The sequence below is a fragment of the Macrobrachium rosenbergii genome, chromosome 16 (genome assembly GCF_040412425.1).
Source record: "Macrobrachium rosenbergii isolate ZJJX-2024 chromosome 16, ASM4041242v1, whole genome shotgun sequence".
Classification (NCBI taxonomy): Eukaryota; Metazoa; Arthropoda; class Malacostraca; order Decapoda; family Palaemonidae; genus Macrobrachium; species Macrobrachium rosenbergii.
Window position 1 is genome coordinate 43,067,169 of NC_089756.1, and position 11,593 is coordinate 43,078,761.

The 11,593-nt window shown below is 32.7% G+C and overlaps 1 protein-coding gene across 1 annotated transcript in view; it reads right to left on the minus strand.

The window, feature by feature from the left end:
• The window catches only part of LOC136847379 (uncharacterized), a 146,038-nt gene that overhangs the window by 20,339 nt on the left and 114,106 nt on the right, over nucleotides 1–11,593 (minus strand). The window lies entirely within an intron of this gene.

Sequence of the window (11,593 nt, forward strand, 5' to 3'; positions counted from 1 at the left end):
AGTTATCTGCAGATGCACGAATACGGGCAGGAACAAAAGGTTTGTCGGGGAGGGAAAATGATTAGATCCATTTCCTGAAAAATTATTCTGCCTCTGTTGATGTAAGCAGTGAATTGCGTACGTGCTAGTTAGTCAACTGTGCAGGGTCATTTTTTATAGTCGAAAATCTCTATACAAATCTTTATAAATAAATTTATAGGGGAAATTTGACTCAGGTATATTTACAGTTGTTATTTCTGTTACCCGATGACCGGACTGGAACTTGTTTTAAGAACGAGCCATCGCGATTGTTGGTAGTGTTATGTGGTGTTCTCTTCTTTTTTCCGTAACGTAACGGACTAATAACCATTAATTACGTCGATAGCACTGTATTTTGTAATTTTACATTGAATAACAGTTGAAAGCATAAAATAAAACGAAACAAAAAGCCACAACGAAACAGAGTTGCAGAACAAAGCCACACTGAAAGAGGATAGCGTGAACTGGCTGGTAACTATTGTTTTGATACTATCATTGTTTGTATTGAAATGACAAAACAAATAATGTTAGATGCGTTATTTTTTTTAAAAAGTTTCCTCATAGAGTGTCAGCCTCAAAACACCCACAGTAGTTGCCATTTTTATTGTCTGTCTATCTAGGTGTAACTTCCATTCACAAGTAAAATTGTCCCATTTTAATTCCATCATCATTTGCTCTAGATAGTGTGAAAACTTTTCCATAGTAACATGCCCTATTTTTCTTATTTTTTCTCACCTTCTCATTAAAGGAGGTTGCGTTAGGTATTTGAGAGTCCTTGCCCTGGTATGATATGGTGTTTAGACCTTGATACCCAGACGTGGAAAACCTGAGTTGTAGAGATTTCGTCATCCGGCCATTCGGTGAGTGCGAGCCTTGTTACGTGTTTATTCAGTGGTAAATTCCATCAGTTGAGTTTTGTATGTCACAGTGTCCTTGTGTTGATGAAATACTTCTTATCCGCGGTAATAAAAGTGAAAATCGGCGAAAAGCAATGTCCTAGAAGGTATGTATCTTTTCACTCACCCAAAAATTTTAGTTAATTACCCGTCATTTTAGATGCAATCCACATGGAAAGGAAGAATGAAATTGAGAGCAATATTCCAAACAAGGATAGATAAGTACATGGTTTACATAGTGCCCTAAACCTCTGTGTAAAGTGCGATAGCGTGTTTATATAGTGTTAATCTCGACCAAGAACAACTTGTTTTTTCTGTATTTTGTCAAGCAATCGTTCGATTCTGTTACTGCATTACATAACTTGATCACCTACACTATATATATATATATATATATATATATATATATATATATATATATATATATATATATATATATATATATATATATATATATGTATGTGTATGTGTGTGTGTGTGTGTGTGTGTAATTCGGTGTTTTACATCACCTACGGCAACGAAGTTGTGTAATTTAAGTATGCTCCCCTGTCTGTTCTTAAGGTATTTCTAAAGGTTATTGATATATTTTGTTGAAGTTTTGAGAGGGGTTGGGTCCCTGGCAAAAATATAGTTTATTAAGTTTAAGATGGACCAGAGTAAATGTATGTATATATCACACACACACACACACACACACACACACACACACACACACATATATATATATATATATATATATATATATATATATATATATATATATATAATATTTAGGTTGGTTAGAGCACATAGTTTTGTAGTTACAGGGGACATTGATTTATCTAGAGATTGTACCAAGTTTTCCCTTTAATTTTAATTTCAAGGTGACTCATAACTTGATTGCTACCTGTTATTACTTACAATGTTGCAAATTCTCATCATATTTTTCACCATCATGTGAAAGCAAATACTTTAGTAAAGCTGGCATTTCGATTGGCCTCGGAAGAACGGCTTTATTATTATTATTATTATTATTATTATTATTATTATTATTATTATTATTATTATTATTATTATTATTATTATTATTATTATTAGAAAGCTATATGTAAGGATTAAAAGGTATTTACTTCAGTAATATTCCACAGGCATTATCAAACCTGGATGCTGTTGGTTTATATACTATGATGTTTCAACGGATATAAGGTTTATGTTTTACCATAATTTCAGTTATTGACCCATTGAAATTAAATATAACGTGATATCCAAAATTTCTTACTGAGTTATCGGTACTTTGGTCATTTGTGGATGCTGCATTGACTTGTTATCTACGCGTTACCTATTCGAGGTGCTAGTACTAAACACCCTATGGTAAATGTAAATTAGATGGCCGCACAGAGATATCGTTTATTAATATAATTTGTCGACCACACAATATAGAAATGGGTGTATATAATACTTTGATTGATCCCCGAGGGGCTAGTGCTAAACACGGCGTCCCAAGGAGCTTCGGCAATGTTTAGTACTAGCACCTCGAAGTAGGTGACGCGTAGATAACGAGCCAAAGTAGCACCCATTTGTGTAAACTACTGTGTATTTCAGGGCCGTGTCTAGTAGATTTTCGTCGATAAAATCTTACTAAAGCATCGGATATGGATCGTATTTTGAAACAGCTATTTGAAGCCACAGCCTAATTGGCAAAATATGCAGTGATGTCTAATGTGGATAATTAGGGCACTTTTAAGAGTAAATCAAGGAAATTTTAAGGGAAACTTAGCCAAATTTAGTAAGCACCCAGAAAGAGGCTAGTTGTGACGTAAACTATGACATCAGACGTAATAGCAGGGTTCCCAGTTGTATGATAATGATCGTAGAAACACAAATATTTGACTCCCTTGTACAATAAGCAATACCATGAGTAGGATATGCGATAATTATTAAAAATGGATCAGTGGATTATAAAATTTAGGGCGTAGCCCAAGCGCTTGGACTATGAGTTACGAGTATCATTCAGCACTACAATGTAATTATTAAATGATTAAATGAAATATATATATAATAAACGATGTAAATGAAATAATCAAAATGACTGAAAATTGAACGAAAATGAAATAATCAAATAACTGAAAATTGAACAAGAAAAGAATAAATAAATAGATATAACCTGGAATACATAGACTCACTGATAACCACTCAACAACCCTACAACAAACATTAGTGTCAGTTTCAAGTAAATGAATCAAGCGTATAGAAGCAACAAAATTGACACAGAAGCACGCAGATAAAATAATGAAGGGGTAGTAGTGTGCTATACCAAGCACTGTGGATTTATTATGGGACTGATCATGCATTAAGGAAGTCAAGGTTAGCACACTTGCGTTGTTACATTCATTTAGCAGGACTAAGAAGGCAGGTACTAGTGTACTGGAAGTTCAGAAACTCCAGAGTAACAATGGTTTTTACAGAGAGTGTTGCTGTAAGACTTGGTGCATATTTCAAGTTAAAGGAAGCGTGAATTGCACCATGGAACTGTATTGCACAATTAATATTCCCATTTGATGCCCATTCCATTATTGTACTCTTAGATTATCATTATTAAAGTAGTTTAACCAGACCACTGAGCTGACTTTCAGCTCTCATAGGGCTGGCCCGAAGGATTAGATTAAAATATCATGTCTGGGCCAGAGGCCAAGTACTGGGACCCAATAGATCATTTAGTATGATGATGAACGAATTAAAATGAAATTAAAAACTGCACATAGGAACATGCTGTCATACTGGAACACGTACATACAATAAATACATTTACTCACGCTTCCTTACATACACATAGTTCCTCATTGGACGGGTGGGTATCTTTCTCAGTTATTGACCCATTAACTTTGCTGGTCCCGCGTTCGGTTCTCCCACGGGGCAGTGAAGAATTAGAGGAATTTATTTCTGGTGATAGAAATTCAGTTCTCGTTATAATGTGGTTCGGATTCCACAGCAAGCTGTAGGTCCCGTTGCTAGGTAACCAATTGGTTCTTAGCCACGTAAAATAAATCTAATCCTTCGGGCCAGCCCTATGAGAGCTGTTAATCAGCTCAGTGGTCTGGTTAAACTAAGGTATACTTAACTTAAACTTACATACACACTAAAAAGGTATATTAAAATTCAGAACATAAGTTAAGAGACTCATCGAAAAGGAGAGAGAGAGAGAGAGAGAGAGAGAGAGAGAGAGAGAGAGAGAGAGAGAGAGAGAGAGAGAGAGTGTAAGGTAGGTGTTTGAGTGTGTGAAGCAACATAAGAATTCCATATTATACTACTACTATTACTACTACTACCAACATCTGAGCCTTCATCCGTAAAGTATATGGGCGGGGTGTCTAGTAAAGTACGTCAATGAGTGGGAGGGTCTTCAGTAATGACATTTTACTAGCCTCTATCTACAAGCCTGCTGGATTTAGCTAAGTTCCCATTTAAATTTCTTTGATTTACTCTGACAAGTGCCTTAATTATCCAAATTAGACACCATTGCATATTTTTGCCAATTAGGCTGTTGCTTCAAATAGTTATTTCCAAAGTACGATCCATATCCTATGCTTTGGTAAGATTTTATCGACGAAAATCAATTAGACACGGCCCTGAAATGCACAGTAGGTAGCTATAGGGCACTATATCACATAAGCTTCATATTTCTGTGATCTTCATTCTAATTCATTTAACCGATTACCCTGATTAATTTTAGCTGGTTTTAGATACAGCATAACGCCCTTATTTGAAACCAGTCAACAATATAAGAAACGATGATAACTAAATTGGTATAGCTTTCACCATTCGAAGCACGAGGTTTTCACTATGAGCCTCATATTTTCATGATTAAGTTATCGTCCAGGAAGGTATAACTACACGATTAACTGCAGTAGAGTTAATAATAATAATAATAATAATAATAATAATAATAATAATAATAATATTATTATTATTATTATTATTATTATTATTATTATTATTATTATTTTATTATTATTATTATTAACGCAAGTTGTAAAAGGAAGGTGCAAACGTTTGCTTTCTAACGTTACATATCGGACCCGATCCAGTGATTTCTGTACTTGCAGCGAGTACTCGTAATTTCTCAACGAAAGGAAACGACCCTTGGCTTTAGTGTTACGCATTAGTAGCGGAGGTCGTGGAAACATTGATTAAGATTTCGCAAAAATGAAAAGGAAAGCGAGAACATACAAAGTCATGCTAATTCCAACAGTGATTAGACGCACAAGACAAAAGGGAAAATATAAAGGAAGTCGTTAATATCGCCGTCATTGTCATTTAATTAGTTACATTTGAAACATCGGAGTAGGTTATGTATACATACGGCATATACATACCATACCGTGGTTCTAGAAGGTCTTAACCTTCCGCTTCTCGTAAGTCATATATATATATATATATATATATATATATATATATATATATATATATATATATATAAAATATATATATATATAAATGTGTGTGTTGTGTTAGTACATATACAGTATATACACATATATGTATGTATATGTATATATATATATATATATATATGCACACATATACATAAAAAAATATATATACATATATATAATTATATATATGTTTATATGTGTGTATATATGTATATATATATATATATATATATATATATATATATATATATATATATATATATATATATATATATATATATATATATATATAATTATATATATATTTATATATATGTTTATATGTGTGTATATAATATATATATATATATATATATATATATATACAGTTTATATATATATATATATATATATATATATATATATATATATATATATATATATAATGGTATAAAAGGGCTACAACTGGGGAGATAATTGGTAGAAATGTTATCCTAGAGATGGTTTGGTCTTGTAGAGAGCATGGAAGGTCAGTAAAAGGAAAAATGGTTTTTAAGCTGCAGTATTGGGAGGGAGAAGGAGAAGGCGACCAAGGAAGTGCTGAAAAACTGGATGGAGGAATTCCGGGTACGGAAGGGCTTTAAAATACAGTAAACAAGGTAGTTCTTGCCAAATTAAGAGGTGAAATGGGCAGTGCGCCAAGAGCCTTCAGCGCAATTTTATGAAACGGTTAATTATTTGGAAGTTTTCTGCACAGCAGGCTCATCCTAGATCTAGTAGTTACACAAAATGAAAGTGGCAGTGATTGCCTTGTCTTTTCTCAGGAGTCACCCATTATTAGTTTCACTGTTTATGGTGAACCATATTATTACTTAATTTTGTTACGCTTATGTGAAATTAGTAAACTTAATCAAGATCCACATTTACTGAAATTCTGTTAGAATATTTAAAATGAAAATATAAGTTATAACTTAGTAATCCCATAACCTCTCCATTCTAGCGGAATTTTCTCTTGACACGTTTGCAACATCTTCGAACGTTGAGTATTCAGGTGAAATCACTATTAACAAATGACTCGTTGCAATATTTACTTTTCCCATCTGCCGTTTATACGAGTCCCTAATGAGGATTTGTGTTTTGTGGCGTTATGTTGGTCAAAATGTTATGCTCATCACGCTAAGGCGTTCCGCGAACTTTATGGATTTCGCAGTGGTTGGGTTATATGATTTTTATTTTTTTTTTTTTTTTTTACATGGGGAAGAGAGCGTTAATCTTTGCGCTTCCTGTTTGGGGATTTGAAGAGAAGTCAGTGGGTCACTCTCAGGCCGGTTCCAAGCCTGGATAGAATAGGAGGTTTAGAGGAGCAGAAAATTCATGTCTTGAAAAAAAAAAAAAAAACTTTGAAACCTACAACGGAATAAAGTAGTCTAATACGAGTGGCACTAGATCACAACGTTTCAGTGTGTGTGTGTGTGTGTGTGTGTGTGTGTGTGTGTGTGTGTGTGTGTGTGTGTGTGTGTTCAAGACCGCAGAGAATTACTTAAGCGATAAAAAAATATATTAGTTCATAGGATCTTGCTAGAGGAAGTAAGACTTTCTCTTATTCATGTTCATGATCATAAAATATTATGAAACCCAGAATACTTCCTACTTTTTGAATTTTTGAATTAGATCTGGTTGATTATATATTATGAAGGTAACTATTCATTTAAAGACACAAACAACGCTGTTAAACTGAGGGTTAGATTTGAGTATTTCCAAGAAGGTAACCATACATATTAAGTTGCAAGCTCACATCATGTCCAATTTTACAATTTGACATTATGTGAACTATACATAAACTGTAAATATAAGTACAGAAATATGATATTTACAGTTAGAGTTCAAAGACTGACCTTGTTATCTAGTTTCTGGTGACTTACATTTTTCTAAGCGTACTGATTTTTGACACATGATGGTTGCTAGTCCTATGGAGTTGTGTATTATTATTATTATTATTATTATTATTATTATTATTATTATTATTATTATTATTATTATTATTATTATTTGATCGTATAGGTAATTTTCTTTAAAATGAAAATGATTGCATGGTGGAGTACTGAGCATTTGAACCTGGTTGTTGACAAAGAAAAAATAAATAAAAACAATTATTCCCAAAATATCACGTGGCCCTCCCGTTCTCATCTGACATTATGATCCCTTTGTGTTCTGCTTTCTCCTCCTTTACTGTCTTTATTCTATTAACCCCAGGCAAGCAAGCACCCAAAATTTTATTCCTTCCTCTGTTTGTGTATTTGAAATTGCCACTTGTAATTCCGGTAATGCACTTTAGTTATGCTATTCTCAATCCTGTTTTTTTATGATTTTCTCCCTTTTCGCAAACTATGCTATAAAAAAAAAAAGTTGAATATTTAAAGTCTTAAATTGTTTTATTTGTACTATTTCCTTTAGCTTTATCAGGGAAACATTTAAAATATATATAAGTTTATTTCTTTGCTAACCATTAAAAAAATTTGTCGTATGACGCTGCATTTTGTACGTTACGTAGGTCGTCGATCTCAGTGATAATAGGCGTAATGCTTTACCTCCTGACGTAGTTTATTTCTTACGGGAATTTATAAAGAAGTCAGTTACGATACATTTTCCCCTTCCCCCTCCACCGAATCACCCCTCCCCCCAGAGCAGTCGCGGGGTGACATTGCCTTATCGAATGCATGAATGAATTCTGCAACATTCACGGAATGACTGTGCATCATTTCAAGCAGACGTGAGTAATGTCTTGAGGTACAAGAAATTTTTGAAATTATATTATGCAGTTGCATAGATATTTTACGAGTGCTTGCCGCGCTGTCTGAGTGATTTAGTCTTGGATTGTTCTTGTTTTGCCATTATATATAGTTACATCCATAAATGCGTGTGTGAAATTTGTGCACATACGGTTCAGCTTTAGTTCAATGGTTAAAAGTGAACATGGCACCGATTATTGTATCCATTTTTCTGTGGGCGTAGTGCTGAAGTGCATATATATATATATATATATATATATATATATATATATATATATATATATATATATATATATATAATATAACATTTTCATTTTCATTTTAGTGTAGGTGTATGGAGGGAATGATGGGGAAGTCTTCTGTATAAAGGATTCATCCATGATTTACTTTTTTGGGTGAATTCGACCACGACTGATATATTTTTCTTGAGGAATCTCTCTCCCTTAAACTGTGTATACATATATGTGTGTGTGTGCACGCGTGTATATATATATTTATATATATATATTATCAACATATAATCAGTCATTACGCGTAATGACTGAAATTTCAGTCATCATATATATACACATATATATATAAATGCATATTTATATGTATAAAATAAATATATATATATATATATATATATATATATATATAAATATATTTGTATATATAAAATATATATATATATATATATATATATACAGTATATATATGTATATGTGTGTGTGTGTGTACATAGATGTAAGGAGAATTCATGATGAAGATAGAGGTATCACCATAGTTTCAGGATGCTTTATGATTTTAAATTTTTATCTCTCTCTCTCTCTCTCTCTCTCTCTCTCTCTCTCTCTCTCTCTCTCTCTCTCTCTCTCTCTCTCTCTCTCTCTCTCTCCATGGTTTCATTAGCATTGTCATTAATTTCCTTGCTGTTACTGCTTTCAGGTAATTAGATCTTTGTTTATCTTCGTCTACAATTTTGTACAAGAGTTCTTAAAACAGAAATTAAATAGTAGGTAACATATTAGTGCTACATTTTGATATCTTTTTTCTACCCTTATTAAATATTATTCTCATGTGAGAAGTGATGTTTGATTTTTCGGTAATAATAATATTTATAATTTACGTATTCTTTGAACCAAATACTTCCTAAAAATTACTTTTCAGTTGGGAACTTTGGATGTCACCTGTAGTTGGTATGGGTACTTTTTCGTTTTGTGACACACTACCCAGTACAGAAAGTCTTTCATTTCCTTAAATGATGAAACAAGAACAGTTTTCTAGAAGAGAGCCTTTGACACCACATAATTTATCCGGTAAAACATTGTAAAGAAAAAATGATTGTGGATTATATATATGGATTATATATATATATATATATATATATATATATATATATATAATATATAATATATACAAATATAATATATATATATATATATATATATATATATATATATATATATATATATATGTATATATATGTATACATACATACGTATATATATGTACGCATGTATGTATGTATACAACGCAGATTAGACGCACAAGGCGTTTATTCACACGATGAAATAGATTGATGGGCAGGAATAACCGTTTTCCTTCTAAGATTTCCTATAAAATTTTAAATAAACCACTCAATAAAAAGTTTTCTGATCAACCTATGTGTTTTAAGGTCCCCAAGCTCCCCCTGTATGCCAGTTTCCCGTATCTATTAAATGACAATTTTCGAAGGGACTTTAGTAAGATTGCACAAAATATTTTGGAGCCATAAATTTAAAGCTCATGCCTAAGAATCCTAAGACCATTGCTCAGTCTTCAAGTTTAAAGGTCGGCTCTGCCCGTTGATGACGTCGGGCGTCGTTTATGAATACACTTGCCCTAAATGTAATCTGTGAAAATATATAGGATCTACCCGGCGTCTTCTCAGGATCAGGGCCGATTCTCATCTGGGTGTTAAAAGTTAAGTATACCTTAGTTTAACCAGACCACTGAGCTGATTAACAGCTCTTCTGGGGCTGGCCGAAGGATTAGATTTATTTTATGTGGCTAAGAACCAATTGGTTACTTAGCAAGGGACCTACAGCTTGTTGTGGAATCCGAACCACATTATACCGAGAAATGAATTTCTATCACCAGGAATAAATTCCTCTTATTCTTCATTGGCCGCTCGGAGATTCGAGCTCGCGGCCAGCAGAGTGCTAGCTGAGAACGGAACCCACTCTCCCAACGAAGAACTATTCATCTGGGCTTTAGTTATAGAACTGGTTGTAAGCTATCTAACCCAGAAACTTCTTATATAAGGAACCACATTATTAAATGTACAGTACAACTACCATCAAATATGAAGACTTGAAAATTATTGGCCAGACAGAGTAACTCAAAGAACTGTTTATTTTGGAAACGTTCAACATCAAACTACGAGTTCCGACTCTAAACCAACCCTTCCTCTGCTGCCCCGTTGTTTTTAGCCTAAAATTTCTATCATTCTTTGTGCCTCTTAATGTTGTTTACTTTTAGTGTGTTTTTATCTTTGATGGTGAAAGGTTGGTTGTGTGGAGCTGTTTTCAGTTGTAGTTTTGTGAATATATGACTTTTACTTTTGTTCGTATGTGTTGGCGTTTTTTTTTTTTATTTTGCTGAGATATTTTGAATATTTCTTTTAATTATTTATAATTTTTGTACCTTTAATCTCAGTTTTAGTCAAATTTGTGTGTAATTTAAGTTGTAATTTTACCATTAAATTGTTTTTAGCTTTTCAAATATTGAATTTCATAATCAGCTCTTATTTTATGTTAACATATTATATTTTATTTTGTAGAAAATTCTTGAAGATGTGTGGCGATGTTGTTAGAAACGTAAATAAAACAAAATGCGAATAAAACAAAATCTGCTTCATCTATATATATATTTTATTTTGTAGAAAATTCAAGATTGGCGATGTTGTCACGAAACGTAAATAAAACAAAATTCTTCATTGCATTCATATTCATATATATATATATATATATATATATATATATATATATATATATATATATATATATATATATATATATATATGTGTGTGTGTGTGTGTAAATAATAATCCACAATCATTTTTTTTTACAATGTTTGTTCAGGTAAATTATGTGGTTTCAAAGCCTCAATTTTAGAAAACTGTTCTTGTTTCATCATTTAAGGAAATGAAAGACTTTCTGTACTGGGTAGTGTGACCCAAGACGAAAGAGTACCCATACCAACCGAAGGTGACATCGAAAGTTCCTCATTGAGAACTAATTTGCAGGAAGAGTATGCTTCAAAAGTCATTAAGGAAAGTACTAGCAGTTGGCAGGCTACCGCCCTTCCTTCAACGGGTCTATCTTCTTCGTTCTCTTCTGCTGAAAATCCCAGTATCCAACATTCTAAACGAATTAATGGTCTTCCTTCTGGCAGACAAAAAGGATGCTCCAGGTTCGCTAATTTCATGATTATTTTTCCTTTTAGGATAACGGGTGGTGCATTTTTGTAGTGT